The following is a 17,627-nucleotide window of genomic DNA, read 5'->3' on the forward strand; positions in this document are numbered from 1 at the left end:
TCATTAATTTCTCTTTTGAAAGAGATTAGTGTACTGTGGGAAAAGTATTTGAACTGTAGTCAGGAAATCAGAGTTCAGATCCTCCTTCTATTATTTATTCCCTGACACTGGACAAATCACTTAATATAACAGCAGCTCATTTTGTTGTAACAAAAGAGGACATCCATCAATCAGGCATTGGTTGGACAAACTGGCATATGAACATACTGGAATACTATTGTGCTGTAAGAAATGACAAAGGGGATATTTTCAAAGAAATCTTCAGAAGACTTGTATTGATTTGGAATTGATGTTGCCTAAGAACCAAGAAAACAACGTATACAATTAGCAGTAATAATCCTAAAGACTTTAACACTCAGAAAGATTACTAACTGGTCGATACAATGATCATGATTATGATTCCCATGATAAAGCACACTACTCATCTCCATATAAAGAGATGATAGACTCAGAGCTCAGGTTGAGATAAATTTTTAGACATGGCCATCAAGGGAATTAGTTTTGTTTAACTATGCATGTTTATTACAAGGGGTTTTTCCCATCTTCCTCAATGTAGGGAGAAATGTAGGAAGGAAAAAAATAGATTCTTTTTTTTTTGTTGTTAATATTTCTTTAGGTTCAGGAAAGACTTTGCATAGGATGTAGTCTTTAAGTGAAATGATGGAAGAAACTGAGAATTCCAAGAACCAGAAGTAAGAAGGGAATATATTCCAGTCAATTTGAGTAAAATCATAGCAACAGAAAATGAAATACCAAACTCAGGAAATAGTCAGCAATTCAGTTCTGCTGATATGGAAAATTGGTCCTCGAAAAGAATGTGAGATAAGTCTTACAAAGAAAAGTTGGAGCCAGATTGTTAAGGACTAACCTTTAGTCTGAAGAGTCTGTGCTTTATCCAAGAAACAACATGGAGCTGATGAAAAAATTTTAAGAGGAAGTCACATGGTCAGATTCCAAGAACAAAACTCAACTTTATGTTGAGTTTTCAGTCATTAAAATCTGTCTTTTTTACATGTAGCTATGTCTCCCACTTCATCTCATCACCACCACCATCATCACAATAAAGATAGATTCAATATTTTAAATAAATGCAATAAATGTCATTTTACTAAATGTGAATTTTAAAATAAATGTAATAAATTGTATCTTACCCAAAGCTATAAAAGGCAGTTTTATCTCTGGTACTCACATGAACCCTAGGAGACAGACTATTTTCATCTCCATTTGACAGTTTTTAATCCCAATCCTATAGGTTTGTTTTTTTTGTTTTGTTTTGTTTTGTTTTTTTTCTTTTTCTTTTTCTGAGGCTGGGGTTAAGTGACTTGCCAAGGGTCACACAGCTAGGAAGTATTAAGTGTCTGAGACCAGATTTGAACTCTGGTCTTCTATCCACTGCGCCACCTCGCTGCCCCTCTATAGGTTTTTTGGTAATTTTTAAAATTCAAGTTCAGGATCTGGCAGTGACCTTTATTAAATATTTTCTTGGCTTCAGTTCACTCACCCCAGTCTGAGCATTATGTTTTGGATCCAGTGGATGCAGTGGAAAGAACTTTGAACCTGAAAGAAGAGACCAGGAGTGTGGGAACCCCAGAAGCTTACTTCATTCTCTGGGTCTGTTTGCTCCTTTGAAACAATGAAGAAAAGGTCCAAAAGACCTTTAAGTTCTCTTTTGGCTTCAACATTGTAGGATTTTGTAATTTTGTCATTCAGTTTTTTTTTTTTTTTTAATCTCACTTCCAGATTTTTAAAATTAATTTTATAATTATAAAAAAAAATTTTGACAGTACATATGCCTGAGTAATTTTTTTATAACATTATCCCTTGTATTCATTTTTCCAAATTTTCCCCTCCCTCCCTCTACTCCCTCCCCTAGATGACAGGCAATCCCATACATTTTACATGTGTTACAGTATGTATAACTAGATACAATATATGTGTGTAAATACAATTTTCTTGTTGCACGTTGAGAATTGGATTCCGAAGGTATAAGTAACCTGAGTAGATAGACAGTAGTGCTAACAATTTACATTCACTTCCCGGTGTTCCTTCCCTGGGTGTAGTTGTTTCTGTCCATCATTGATCATCTGGAAGTGAGTTGGATCTTTTTATGTTGAAGATATCCACTTCCATCAGAATACATCTTCATATAGTATTGTTATTGAAGTGTATAATGATCTTCTGGTTCTGCTCATTTCACTCAGCATCAGTTGATGTAAGTCTCTCCAAGCCTTTCTGAATTCATCCTGCTGGTCATTTCTTACAGAACAATAATATTCCATAACCTTCATATACCATAATTTACCCAACCATTCTCCAATTGATGGACATCCATTCATCTTCCAGTTTCTAGCCACTATGAAAAGGGCTGTCACAAACATTTTGGCACATACAGGTCCCTTTCCCCTCTTTAGTATTTCTTTGGGATATAAGCCCAGTCGTAGCACTGCTGAGTCAAAGGGTATGCACATTTTGATAACTTTTTGAGCATAGTTCCAAATTGCTCTCCAGAATGGTTGGATTCTTTCACAACTCCACCAACAATGTATTAGTGTCCCAGTTTTCCCACATCCCCTCCAACATTCATCATTATTTGTTCCTGTCATCTTAGCCAATCTGACAGGTGTGTAATAGTATCTTAGAGTTGTCTTAATTTGCATTTCTCTGATCAGTAGTGATTTGGAACACTCTGATGGAACTGATTGGAACTCTGGTATGAGTGGATATAGTTTCAATTTCATCATCTGAGAATTGTCTGTTCATATTCTTTGAACATTTATCAATTGGAGAATAGTTTGATTTCTTATAAATTAAAGTCAATTCTCTGTATATTTTGGAAATGAGGCCTTTATCAGAACCTTTACCTGTAAAAATGTTTTCCCAATTTGTTACTTCCCTTCTAATCTTGTTTGCATTAGTATTGTTTGTATAGAAACTTTTTAGTTTGATGTAATCAAAATCTTCTATTTTGTGATCGATAATGATCTCTAGTTCTCCTCTGGTCATAAATTCCTTCCTCCTCCACAGGTCTGAGAGGTAGACTATCCTCTGTTCCTCTAATCTATTTATGATCTCATTCTTTATGCCTAAATCATGGACTCATTTTGATCTTATCTTGGTATATGGTGTTAAGTGTGGATCCGTATCTAATTTCTGCCTTACTAATTTCCAGTTTTCCCAACAGTTTTTTTCAAATAATGAATTTTTATCCCAAATGTTGGTATTTGTGTTTGTCAAACACTAGATTGCTATAGTTGTACCCTATTTTGTCCTTTGTACCTAATCTGTTCCATTGATCGACTGGTCTATTTCTTAGCCAATACAAATGGTTTTGGTGACTGCTGCTATATAATATAGCTTTAGATCAGGTACACCTAGACCACCTTCATCTGACTTTTTTTTTCATTAATTCCCTTGAAATTCTTGACCTTTTATTCTTCCATATGAATTTTGTTGTTATTTTTTCTAGGTCATTAAAGTAGTTTCTTGGGAGCCTGATTGGTATAGCACTAAATAAATAGATTACTTTGGGGAGTATTGCTATCTTTATTATATTTGCTCGGCCTATCCATGAGCACTGAATGTCCTTCCAATAATTTAAATCTGACTTTATTTTTGTGGCAAGTGTTTTGTAATTTTGCTCATATATTCCTGACTTTTCTTTGGTAGATGGATTCCCAAATATTTTATACTCTCGACATTTGTTTTGAATGGAATTTCTCTTGTATCCCTTGCTGTTGCATTTTGTTGGTGATGTATAAAAATGCTGAGGCTTTATGTGGATTTATTTTGTATCTTGCAACTTTGCTAAAGTTATGAATTATTTCTAATAACTTTTTATTAGAATCTCTGGGTTTCCTAAGTATACCATCATATCATCTGCAAAGAGTGACAGTTTGATTTCCTCATTACCTACTCTTATTCCTTTAATCTCTTTCTCGACTCTTATTGCCAAGGCTAGCGTTTCTAGTACTATATTGAATAGTAATGGTGATAGTGGGCAACCTTGTTTCACTCCTGATCTTACTGGGAAAGGTTCCAGTTTATCTCCATTACATATTATGCTTACTGACGGTCTTAAATATATGCTCCTGACTATTTTAAGGAATAGTCCATTTATTCCTATACTCTCAAGCATTTTTAGTAGGAATGGATGTTGGATTTTATCAAATGCTTTTTTTTCTGCATCTATTGAGATGATTATATGGTTTTTATTAATTTGATTATTAATATGGTCAATTATACTAATAGTTTTCCTAATATTAAACCAGCCCTGCATTCCTGATATAAATCCTACTTGATCATAGTGTATTATCCTGGGGATGATTTTCTGAAGTCTTTTTGCTAATATCTTATTTAAGACTTTAGCATCAATATTCATTAAGGAAATTGGTCTATAGTTTTCTTTCTCAGTTTTCTTTTTTTTTTTTTTTTTTAGTTGTTTGCTTGCATTTTATTTTCTTTCTCATTGTTTTCCCTTTTTGATCTTATTTTTCTTATTTTTTTTGTTTTTTTTTGTTTTTTGTTTTTTGTTTTTAAATTTTTTAATTTTATTTTATAATTATAACATTTTTGACAGTACATATGCATGGGTAATTTTTTACAACATTATCCCTTGCACTTACTTCTATTCAGATTTTTTCCCTTCCTCCCCCAACCCCCTCCCCCAGATGGCAAGCAGTCTTATATATGTTAAATATATTACAGTATAATTTAGATACAATATATGTGTGTAGAACCGAATTTTTTGTTGCACAGGAAGAATTGGATTCAGAAGGTAAAAATAACAGTTTACATTCATTTCCCAGTGTTCCTTTTCTGGATGTAGCTGGTTCTGTCCATCATTAATCAATTGGAATTGGATTAGTTCTTCTCTATGTTGAAGAAATCCACTTCCATCAGCATACATCCTCGTACAGTATCATTGTTGAAGTGTATAATGATCTTCTGGTTCTGCTCGTTTCACTCAGCATCAGTTGATGTAAGTCTCTCCAAGCCTCTCTGTATTTCTCCTGTTGGTCATTTCTTATAGAACAATAATATTCCATAACATTCATATACCATAGTTTACCCAACCATTCTCCAATTGATGGACATCCATTCATCTTCCAGCTTCTAGCCACTATGAAAAGGGCTGCCACAAACATTTTGGCACATACAGGACCCTTTCCCTTCTCTAGTAGTTCCTTGGGGTATAAGCCCACTAGTAGTATGGCTGGGTCAAAGGGTATGCACATTTTGATAACTTTTTGGGCATAATTCCAGATTGCTCTCCAGAATGGTTGGATTCTTTCACAACTCCACCAACAATGCATCAGTGTCCCAGTTTTCCCACAGCCCCTCCAACATTCATCGTTATTTGTTCCTGTCATCTTAGCCAATCTGACAGGTGTGTAATGATACCTCAGAGTTGTCTTAATTTGCATTTCTCTGATCAATAGTGATTTGGAATTTTTCTCAGTTTTCGATCTACCTGGTTTAGGTATCAGTACTATGTCTGTGTCATAAAAGGAGTTTGGTAGGACTCCTTCAATCCCTATTTTTTCAAATAGTTTATATAAACATTGGGGCTAATTGTTCTTTAAATGTTTAGTAGAATTCACATGTAAATCCATCTGGTCCTGGGGATTTCTTCCTGGGGAGTTGATTAATAGCTTGTTTTATTTCTTTTGTCTGAAATGGAACTATTTAAGCAATTTATCTCCTCCTCTATTAATCTAGGAAGCCTATATTTTTGGAGGAAGTCATCCATTTCACTTAAGGTATCAAATTTATTGGCATAAAGTTGGGCAAAGTAATTCTTTATTATTTCTCTAATTTCCTCTTCATTGGTGGAAAGATCCCCCTTTTCATTTTCAAGACGGACAATTTGATTTTCCTCTTTCCTTTTTCTGATCAGATTTACCAAAGGTTTATCTATTTTATTGGTTTTTTCATAAAACCAACTCTTGGTTTTATTTATTAATTCAATAGTTTTTTTTTTTTTTTTTTTTTTTTTTTTTTTTTTACTATCAATATTATTGATTTCTCCTTTTAATTTTAGTGTTTCAAGTTTAGTTTTTGGTTGGGGGTCTCGCTTCCAGTTTTTTACCATCTGGTTCAAGCATTCTCCAAGTCATTGATGAAATGGCAGTTGGGGAGATCTTCTGCTGTGTAATCCAGGCTTCTCCGCTCTTGTCTGTCTCAGAGCTGTTTAGCCCAGTAACCTGGCCCCACTCTCCTCCAGTAAATCTCCGTAAGGGCGTCAGGTGAAGGTCTCTTCAGGTAAGTTAGCTCGGGATAGGATTGCAGGGTTCCGTTTTCCCAGCTTTCTTCCCGCTCTTCCTAAGCCTCCCTCTCTTCCTTTTGACAACTAGCTCTTTTTAAAAAATAGCTTTTTATTTACAAAGCATTTGCGTGCGTAATTTTTCAGCATTAACCCTTGCAAAACCTTCTGTTCCAGATTTTCCCCTCCTTCCCCCGCTCCCTCCCCTAGCTGGCAGACAGTCCCATACATGTTAAGTATGATAACTGGTAGTTTTGACTGAGGTTTAGACTCTTTCTTCCAGAGCTCCAGAATTAGTAACAGCGACCGAGACTCCTTGGGTTCAGTAAAGACTGTGCACAGGTTGTAGCCTTTAAGTGGGGCCCTGGAGGAAGCTGGGGATTCCAAGAACCAGAGGTAAGAAGAGAATATGCAAGTTTCGTACAGCTCCAAGCCCACCCGTCCCTTCCAAAGCATCGCGCGCAGGCGACAGATACAGACACCCAGACACCCAGACACCCAGACACAGACTCACATACATGCACACGCACACGTACACGCCCCCAACTCCCATCACACTAGTAGAGCCACACTGGACGAGGAAGGATAACGCTGAGCGAGGGCAATGACAAGGGCGGACCCAGCCTGGCGCTGCCTGCACCCCACCGCCCTCCTTTCCGCCTGAGCCATTTTCTTCGTTACGCTTACGGGGAAGCCGAGCTGGCTTGCGGGAAACTTGCCCCTCAACTTTTTCTGGAGTGCAGAGAGGGGGAGGGGCTTGCTGGACGAAAGTGAAGGCTAAATCCACACTTCCCCAGTTTCTCAAGTTCTCACCCCACTCTGCTGGGAGGGCGACGCTGGGGACAAGCCGGGTGTCTGTCTGGGGCGGACAAGCCGAGTGTCTGGGGCCGACAAGCCGGGCGTCCGTCTGGGGCCGACAAGCCGGGCGTTTGGGGCCGACAAACCGGGCGTCCGTCTGGGGCCGACAAGCCGAGTGTCTGGGGCCGACAAGCCGGGCGTCTGTCTGGGGCGGACAAGCCGAGTGTCTGGGGCCGACAAGCCGGGCGTCCGTCTGGGGCCGACAAGCCGAGTGTCTGGGGCCGACAAGCCGGGTGTCTATCTGGGGCCGACAAGCCGGGCGTCCGTCTGGGGCCGACAAGCCGGGCGTCTGGGGCCGACAAACCGGGCGTCCGTCTGGGGCCGACAAGCCGAGTGTCTGGGGCCGACAAGCCGGGCGTCTGTCTGGGGCGGACAAGCCGAGTGTCTGGGGCCGACAAGCCGGGTGTTTGTCTGGGGCCGACAAGCCGGGTGTCTGGGGCCCTGGTACTTGTCGGACTGCGAAGGTTTGCGGGCGGAAAGGCCACGGGGGCAGCGCCCACGCTCATGGGTTCTGACCATCCCAGTGGGGAGCCCGACGCTCCCGCGGCCTTGACTGCCGCCCGCCAGGTCGCCTGCGCCCTCATGGGCTTGGCCTTCGCCCTGGGCGTCCCGGGCAACCTGACCGTGGGTGTGGACGGTGTGCCCGAAGGATGAAAGCTCCCCCCGCCCACCGTGCTGCTGATCGCCAACCTGGCGGCGGCCGACCTGCTGGGCGCTGCTGACCGTGCCCCTGTGGATACACGCGCTGGCCGGCTCCTGGGGCCTGGGACCCTTCGTGTGCCAGATCTTGGTGTGGCTGGTCAACGGGTCCATGTACTCCGGCGTCCTGCTCGTCACGCTGCTGAGCGCCGAGCGCCTGGTGGCCCTGGCGCGCCCCTTCCACCTGCAGCGCTGGTGGCGCCGGGCCGAGGCGCGCAGGGTGCTGGCGCTCCTGTGGGTCACTGCCTTAGCCCTGGCCGTGCCCGCCGCGCTCACGGCGGACACCGACCAGTGCCTCCAACGCCATTTCTCGTCGGGCCAGCAGCTCGTGACGCTCCTTCTACTGGAGACCCTGGCGGGCTTCGTGGGGCCCTTCACCGTCATCGCCGTGTGCTCGGCCTGTGTCCGCAGCCACCTGCGCCAGCTGCGGCACCCGGGCCGGCACCGGGCCAGCCGCATCGTGACTGCCGTGGTGCTGGTCTTCGCCGCGTGCTGGCTGCCCTACCACCTGTCCAACGGCGTCGCCGTGGCGGCCGAGCTGCTGGAGGCCGACCCCGAGGCCCTGCTGCACTCCGTGGCCGACTTGGGGCACAGCGTCTCGGCGCCCCTGGTCTTCCTGAGCAGCTGCATCAACCCTCTGCTATACGGTTTCGCCGCCCGGTGCATCGGCCGCGCGAGGGGCTTGGCCGGCCTTTTCGCCCGAATGGTCCCCAATTTCTACAGCGAGGGAGCCCGACCGCGGGGCAGCGGGATTGTCAGGGAGACCACCTCCCGCCAGCCTGTGGACACGAAGAGCCCCGACTCTGCGGAGTGAGGAAGCCCCTGCTCTCTCCGCCCGACTGCCGGCGGAGGGGAGAGCCTTAGGCTTGTAAATCTTTCATTTCCTTAGTGATTAAAGGTTTGGATGGGATTTTCCTTACTACGTCCTTAAAGAGGGGGTAGCGCTGATATTGTTAACCCCGTTTTACAGAAGAGAAAGTTGAGGCGTGAAGAATCAAAAGGCTTGAAAGTTTCAAGGCTACTAAGTGTCAAAGCTGAGATTTGAACTCAGTGCCCTAAACTGACACGTAGGCTTTCCCCCCTTATCTCACCCTGAGGAATCCATAGAAAGCTAAAACTGGGGAGACAAGGAAGGGGAAGGTCCCTAGTTCTGGCCATCCTCGGGATGGGAGGTAAGGTGAGTGCGGTCGGGGACAGTGTTTCAAATCCACATATATTTTTCATTTAATGTTTTATTTTGACTCCGTTACATGTAAAAACAATCTTAACATTTTTAAAAATAATTTTGAGTTCCATGTTCTCTCCCTCTGTCCTCTGGTCCTCTCCCATTGAGAAAGCCAGAAATTTAATATAGTCATCAATATACATACACTTGTTATGACCTAAAATTGCTAAACATTGGAAAATAGATAAAAAACGACACAAGCTCCTATCTTTAAAGAATTTACATTCTGATGTGGGGGAAGGGAACACCATGCTCAGACATAAGTATAACAGGAAACAGTAAAAAAGGAAGCCAAGGAGAAATCCAGACCAAGTACCCTAGGATTTTGATTAATAAAATGACTAAACACAAGCCCAGAAGACTAATAATTCTTTTGACTGAGAGATGATGAACTTAAGATACAGAATGAGACATAGATTTTTGGACTCAGCCAATGAAGAAATTTATTTTGCTTAACTATATATATTTTATTTCATTAAATATTTTCTAATTAAAGATTTTTTTAATGTTCATTTTAAGAAAAATTTGAGTCAGAATTCTTTCGCTCCCATCTTTTCTCCACTCCTTGAGAAGACAGCATTATGTTATCATTTATATGTGTGAAGTCAAAGTGTATATTTTTGTTATAAGATTTTTCAATTTGGGAGGAAGTATTATGATTCCCTTTTCTTTCTCTCCTCATTCCAAAATGGAGAGAACAGGAAAAAGGCCTGAAAAAAAAATCACAGAAGTAAGTGCCTGACAGATTGGCCAATTACAAGTTGAAGTTTAAAAGAAAACTGAACACCATGCAGATTCTATTTTGTGTACAATCTTCTGTTCTACAATGTATTAGAAATGATGGTTTTATATGTATTTGTTAAGTTCAGATTGAAAGTCAATAAAACTGAACTGGGATGAAAAATGAAAATATGGGGAAGGAAAGGTTTTTCAGCTGTGGGGAAGGAGCATAGGTAAGGTTCTTCAAGAAGTGCTCTGATAAACTGAATTTTGCAAGAAGAGATGGATGGGCAGACATGACGAGTAAGTGCCTTCCAGGAATGGGGAATGCTAAACACTAAACTGGGGCAATCTGTCCAAACACCTCCTAGTTGTATATAATATATATTATATATTGTATAATAATAATAATTTTATATATATATATATATGATAGTGGCTTTGGAAATTGCCTCATAAGCAACTCCAAGTTCAAAAGTCCTTGAATCTGAGAGTTTGATGATCAGACAGAAATAAATTATTCACCCAATGTAAATCTAGACTGGAATTTTAAATTCTTTAAATAGCCAACTATACCCTCAGTGGAAAATCTAAAATGGCTCCCTAAGTTTAGTTCCCATCTAAGGGGAAGTTGATTGGATGTCTGAGTGCTTTCTACATTTTCTTTATCTATTTATAAGCTCCTACAAGGTTTTATTTTGAAATATGTTTTAATGCTTTGCATTTTATGTATTTTCTGTAGTTTGAAATCAAATCAGGACTGTACCCAATATCTATTTTGTACCCTGAGTGCTTGTATAGGAGCTAAGGTTCCCTTTTATCTACATTTGGAGAAATACAGATAGGAGATACATAGTCAAGGTATATTAAGAAATTTTCTTAGGTGAATTTGGGGAGAAGCAATGAGTCAAACAGAAAAACTGACTCTCTTATAGTTGGCTCCCAAGTTTTGGAATTGAATCTGTGTCATTATGACTTCACAGCATATAGTTTCAAGAATTCCTAATAAGGAAAAATTAATATGATTCTCCTAATTATCAAAATGGTATGTATAATAAATACACTAATACTTTAGATCTGTCAAGAACTGCCTTTTCTGGTTTGGAAGTCAGAATCTTACAATGCAGCTTGAAATAATCAATTCTTGACAATGCTCTCCTGTGTATGCTAAGTGAAGTGAATCAAAGTGAATCAAACATTGAAGAACCTGTTCCTGTCACAAAACTCATCACAGAATTGTCTCCCCACCAAGCAATAACCCCCATGATTTGAAACACTTAAGAACTGTTTTAATAGAATTGGAGAACACCCATATTTTACTGCACTCATGGACTTCTCATAAAAAACCACTCAGACTGAAAATGAATGTGTTATAGTCCACCTTCCTCCTCCCTTCCCTCTTAGGATTTGTGTATAAAAAAATCTCTGCTTTCCTGCAACAAGAGAAGGTCTCCTGCTCAGAATTTGCAAACTGTATTCCTCATTCTGAAAGTGAGTGAAGCACTTGGTATTCACAATTTAAAGACCAAGATAGTAAAATTTCTGTTAACACTAGCTTTCTTAAAAGCAAAAAGTCATTTTTCCTGTCTTGTGTTTTTTTCTTTCCCTTTTGATCTGATTTTATTTTCACAGAATGATGAATATAGAATTGTTTAGAAGAATTGCACATGTTTAACTATATTGGATTGCTTGTTATCTTGAAGAGAGGGAATAGGTAAAGGGAGGGTGAAAAATTTGAAACACAAGGTTTTGCAAAGGTGAATGTTGAAAATTATTCTTCCATGTATTTTGGGGGGTGGGAAACACTATTCAATTTTTTTTTTAAACAGAAGTCTTCATATTTGAGACCTTTTCTGATTCTTCTAGTGTATGATTCCTTTTTCTCTCCCTCTCAATTATCTTGTATTACTTTTTATTTTGCTGCAAATTTACTTAATTGTGTACATGTTTTATCCTACATCCCTCAGGAAAATATACAGTTCTTGAAAGCAGAGACTTTTCATGTTTGTGTAGCCCAATACTTAGCACAGTAACTTGAATATAATAGTATAAGAAATTATTTTTTTCTGATACTGACTAATTATTGTATTAGGACCAAGGTTTTTCCCCTTTTCTACTTCCCTCATCCAGAAACCAACCAGTTTGGGAAACCCCCCTTAAAGATTTACTCAGAGCAAGTTCTAATTAGACAGTAAATGAAATTCTAAATTTGGGCTAACGGATGCATACCTACTCATTGTGTTTGTTCTGACATATCTGGGAAAATGTGGATCCCTCCCTTTATTTATGGGCTCCTATAAGGTTTTGTTTTGTCAGAGGAGGGAAGTAATACTTGTATTTTACATATTACATATTTTCTACGGTTTGAAATAAAGGTAATCTTATACCCAACATGCATGTTGTACCTCCAGAGCTTGTACAGGAGCTATGGATACATACACTGATGTGTGAAATTGGAGAATGTGTAGATAATATCCCAGTCACTAATACAGGTAAACAATGCATACCTTATCACCCAGGAGAAGTAGTAGCATCAGGTTTACTGATATAGACTCCTAATAAGCAACCTGGTGATAGTCGCCCAGACTCTGACTCCAATCAACAAAATCCAGGAATATTCTGGACAGCAGTCGTGACAGCTGACCAACCTATGCTCACCATCTATATAAATGGAATACCATTAGAAAGACTGGTAGACACAGGTGCAGATCCCACAGTTATTAGAGGTGCCAACTTGCCCAGTCACTGGCCAAAGACTAAGGCAGACACCTACATATCTGGCATAGGAGGATCAATAGCAGCTAAAGTTAGTGCTACCCCTTCTGAGATGGACATTTGAAAGTGAAACAGGAGTTTTTACTCCTTTTGTAGTAAATAAAATCCCCATCAATCTGTGGGGAAGAGCCATTTTACAACAATTAGGATTATAAATGAGTACTTCGGTTTTTTAGGCAGGGCTGCTATTGAAGGCCTGCCACCACTTTTACCTGTTTCTATCCAATGGAAAACTGATACACCAGTGTGGATAGAACAGTGGCCCTTAGATAGCGATAAAATTCAGGCCTTATTAGACATACTACAGGAACAACTTGACTAAGGACACTTACAACCTTCTCTAAGTCCTTGGAATTCCCCAATATTTGTTGTAAAAAAAGAAATATGGAAAATGGAGGATGTTGACTGATTTAAGAAAGGTAAATGAACAGATGGAAACTATGGGAACTCTTCAGCCTGAACTTCCATCTCCTACTCAATTGCCTAGAGAATGGCCTCTTTGGGTTATAGATATTAAGGATTGTTTCTCTTCTATCCCTCTGGATAAGGAGGATATGAAAAGGTTTACCTTTTCAGTGCCCAGCGTTAACTTAGCTGAGCCTTATAAAAGATATGAATGGACAGTTTTGCCACAGGGAATGAAAAATAACCCTACTATATGCCAAATGTATGTTGCTACTGCTCTTATTCCAGTAAGAAAAGCATTTCCAAAAGTAATGTTATTACATTACATGGATGATATATTGGGATGGGCACCTGAGGAACAAATGTTAGAAGCATGTCTACAAAAAACCATAGAAACACTAAGGAATTATAAATTGCACGTAGCTCCAGAAAAAATTCAAAGACATGCGCCTTTTCAATATTTACGATATGAAGTATACCCTAAGGTGCTTAGAGTACAAAAGCTTTTTTTAAGAACAGAGAAGCTAAACATCTTAAATGACTTTCAGAAATTTATAGGAGATATCCAATGCATGCATCCAATGTTAGGCTTGATTACCTATCAATTGCAACCATTATAAGACATTTTAAGGGGAGACAGTGCTTTAAACTCACCACGCCAGCTCACAAAAGAAGCTCAAGAGGCTTTGAGAGAAGTTGAACTGGCTTTATCCAATGTGGTTGAAAGAGTCACTCAAAAACCCTCGGAAATATCAGGTTTTGCTACAAAAGAGGCACCCACAGCAGTCCTTCATCAAGGAGACAGTGTGTTACAGTGGGTGAACCTCCCAGCACAAGCAGAACAAAGCCTTACTCCTTACTCAGTGTTTGTGGCTAGAATTTTAGTAAAAGCCATTAAGAGAGCAGTACAATTATCTGGGATAAGACCTGACGAGATATACACCTTTTATACTAATGCACAAATTAATGTATGCTGTAAAACCATCCCAGATTGCCCATGGCTCCAAATTTTACATACGGGTCTCCATTACAGATAACCAGACTGTTACATAATTGGTGATAGATTCTTGAAGAAAAGATTTCTAAAGTTCCTCTTAAAGGACCAAATATGTTTACAGATGCATCCAAATATAATATTTGCACTATATATTCTTGTGACAACTATAAAGAGAGTAGTCAGAACTCCTTTTCAGTCCACTCAGCAGAATGAATTGTATGCAACCATTCTAGCTCTTACTTATTATTCAGGAGATATAAATATAATATCTGATTCAGCCTATTCAGTAGGTGTGGTACAAAGAATTTCCATAGCCCAAATAAAATTTGTAGTCTCTAATATATATCAGTTCTTTAAAGAACTTCAAGAGCAAGTGAGAAAGCATCCAGGTAAGATTTATATCTTGCATGTCCATTCTCATAGTGGACTTCCAGGTCCTATTTTTGATGGTAATTCAATGGCAGATAGCCTTCTAACCATGTTGGCCAACACTCCTTTATTTCAGGCAGCCCAAGAATCTCATTTTAAATATCATCAGGCTGCTCAAGCTTTACATGTACAACTTGGGATAACAAAAGAGGGAGCATAGTAAAAGTCTGTCGAGCTTGCCTTCCTTTCCATCTCTTGCACTCCCTACAGCGAAGAACCCTTGTGGTTTGAGACCCAATGAAATTTGGCAAATGGATGTGACCCATTATAAATCTTTTGGTGGTCTGTCTTTTATCCATGTTGTGGTAGACACCTTTTCAGGATTCACTTTTACAATACCAGCAGCCAAAAACACAGCCTGAGTGGTCACTGAATTCCTTATACAAGCATTTGCAATAATTGCTATCACAAGCAATAAAAACAGATAATGGACCTGCATATACTTCTAAACATTTTGCACACTTTTGTGCATAGTATCAGATTTTATACACCATTAGCATACCTTTTAATCCTCAAGGACAGGCAATAGTAGAGAGGAGAAAGAGACATCAAGACACTCCTCCAAAAACAAAAACAAAAAAAAAAAAAAGGAGGGAAGCCACAGGTTCTCTAGACAACTTCTAAATTTAGCTTTTTATACAATTAACTTCTTAATTTTTGACAAAGATGCACTAGCTCCGGCAGACAGGTTTTATAACCCATTGGAAGGACAGTGTCCAGTGTGAGCAATTCCATTGTCTTTAGATAATCGCCAGGTCATGTGGAGAGACCCAGAAAGTGGTGAATGGAAGGGACCAGATAGGTTAACTGCTTGGGGGAAAGGGTTTGCTTATATCTCTACAGATGGAGAAGGAATCAGATGGGTGCCAACGAGCCATATTCAGCTTGTTCATTGGAGAGAGATGAAGCAGACCCTTAAAATGAAGGAGAAGACCCAAGAAACATTTTGTGGTTCCATCACTGACTGTGCCCACCACTGAAAGAGCATGGTACTTAATTCTATGTGTATGGCAATTGGCTCATGGACAGAAAAAAATTATTGATGAAAGTGATGCAGGACTTCAAAATCTGCAGGAATCATTGGATTCCTTGAGACATGAAGTAATGGACAATAGATTTGTTTTAGACTATCTCTTGGCTGCTGAAGGAGGCGTATGTATGATTGATATTTATATCTGCTCCTTCTAGGACTTATGGACATGTATAATTCCTCATGTTGATTCATGTTGTTTGTTGCATCACTACTAGCCTGTGTTATATTATTATGTACTTATGTAATACCTCCTATGCTGATGTATTTATGTATACCTGTTTCAAGAAAGACCTTTCAGCCCAGAGGAAATCTGCTAACAATATCTGGTTTGACTCCCCATTTCCCTTTGGTGTTCTCACCTCCCTTCCTGAGAAGTCAGGGAGGACTGGGACCACCTGTTTATTAAAACAAAAGAAAGCAGGAGATGTAGAGGGCCAGAACTCTGGAGAAGTATACTTGAATCAAGGATAGGTTATAGTTAAGCACCTACTCAGTGTGATTGATGGGATAATAGTTCTCTAGATAAACACATTTTTATTGTGATGTGATGATGTAATAACTCTAGTTGGCATATAATGTAATATGGTGAAGTAATGTTCTACAATTGGCACATGCTCAGTTGCTGTAGTGATGTAATCGTACTGAGGTATTTAAGGACCCAAGAGGACTGGGAATGAGTCTCTCAGCCACAGACACAAGGGAGGCTCAGACACAGATACAGAGAAGATTCTAGACTCCAGACTTCATCCTTGGCCAGCTGCATAGTGGCTCTCCTGCCTTCATCGCTTCTCCACCTAAAGACCAAGGCCCATCCAGAAACTCTCCAGAGAGCTAGTCTGGACATTACTACTACATACTTCTCAGATTGGGTAAGATGACAGGAAAAGATGATGATGGTGAATGTTGGAGGGTGTCATGTCTGGGCTAGCTTTCTGAAGGTCCTTTGGATGGGACTTGGTCTCAGCAGGATAGTCACCACAAAGATAGACAAGAATAGAGTCTAAAGTCTTTACTGTCTCCTTCACAGTCTGTGTCTGTCACATTCTGACCCAGTCTTGATCTTAGTGCAGGAGGATAGTAAAAGATAGAATGTCTCATTTCCAGTCCTCTCAGCCCTTAAATACTTTAGTATGATTACATCATTACAGTATATTGATTATGTGTGAACTAGAGAACCATTATATCATAATTACATTGAGTAAATACCCTGTTGTAAGTATCCTTGTTTTGAGTATATTTTCCAGAGTTCTGGCCTTCTACAGGAGGGGATGTGGGAAAACTGGGACACTGATACATTGTTGGTGGAGTTGTGAACTGATCCAACTCATTCTGGAGAGCAATTTGGAACTATGCTCAAAGGCTGTCAAACTGTGCATACATTTTGATCCAGCAGTATTACTACTGGACTTATATCCTGAAGGGATGTTAAAGGAGGGAAAGACTCTCACGTGTGCAAAAATGTTTGTGGCAGCCCTCTTTTGTAGTGGCTGGAAACTGGAAAATAAGTAGATGGTCATCAGTTGGAGAATGACTTAATGATGATATAAGAATGTTATGGAATATTATTGTTCTATAAGAAACAACTAGCAGGATGATTTCAGAGAAATCTGGACACATGAACTGATGCTGAGTAAAATGAGCAGAACCAGATCATTGTACATGACAATAGCAAGATTATACAATGATCAATTCTGATGGATGTGGCTCTTCTCTCTCTCTCTCTTTTTTTTTTTTATTAATTTTATAATTATAACATTTTTTGACAGTACATATGCATAGGTAATTATTTATAACATTATCTCTTGTACTCCCTTTTGTTCCGAATTTTTCCCCTCTTTCCCTCCACCCCCTCCCCAAGATGGCAGGCATTCCCATACATATTAAAATGTTATCCTAGGTACAATATATATGTGCAGAACTGAATTTTGTTGTTGTTGTTGCAAAGGTAGAATTGAATTCGGAAGGTAAAAATAATCTGGGGAGAAAAACAAAAAAATGCTAACAGTTTACACTCATTTCCCAGTGTTCCTTTTCTGGGTGTAGCTGATTCTGTCCATCATTGATCAATTGGAATTGGATTAGCTCTTCTCTATATTGAAGATATCCACTTAGATTCTTATTAAGTGCTAATGAGATAATGAGATATTAGGTTCTTACTAAGTGCTAGGTTGGTACTTAACAATTCTCTAGTTCAGACCTTTACTGGGAGTTTTTACCGTTTCGA

The 17,627-nt window shown here is 39.8% G+C and overlaps 1 pseudogene; it reads left to right on the forward strand.

Annotated features, from left to right (window-relative positions):
* Positions 1 to 6,888: 6,888 nt before the first annotated feature.
* Positions 6,889 to 9,568, forward strand: LOC141554461 (leukotriene B4 receptor 1-like; annotated as a pseudogene).
* Positions 9,569 to 17,627: the final 8,059 nt, after the last annotated feature.

This window comes from Sminthopsis crassicaudata, chromosome 2, assembly GCF_048593235.1.
Source record: "Sminthopsis crassicaudata isolate SCR6 chromosome 2, ASM4859323v1, whole genome shotgun sequence".
Taxonomy (NCBI): Eukaryota; Metazoa; Chordata; class Mammalia; order Dasyuromorphia; family Dasyuridae; genus Sminthopsis; species Sminthopsis crassicaudata.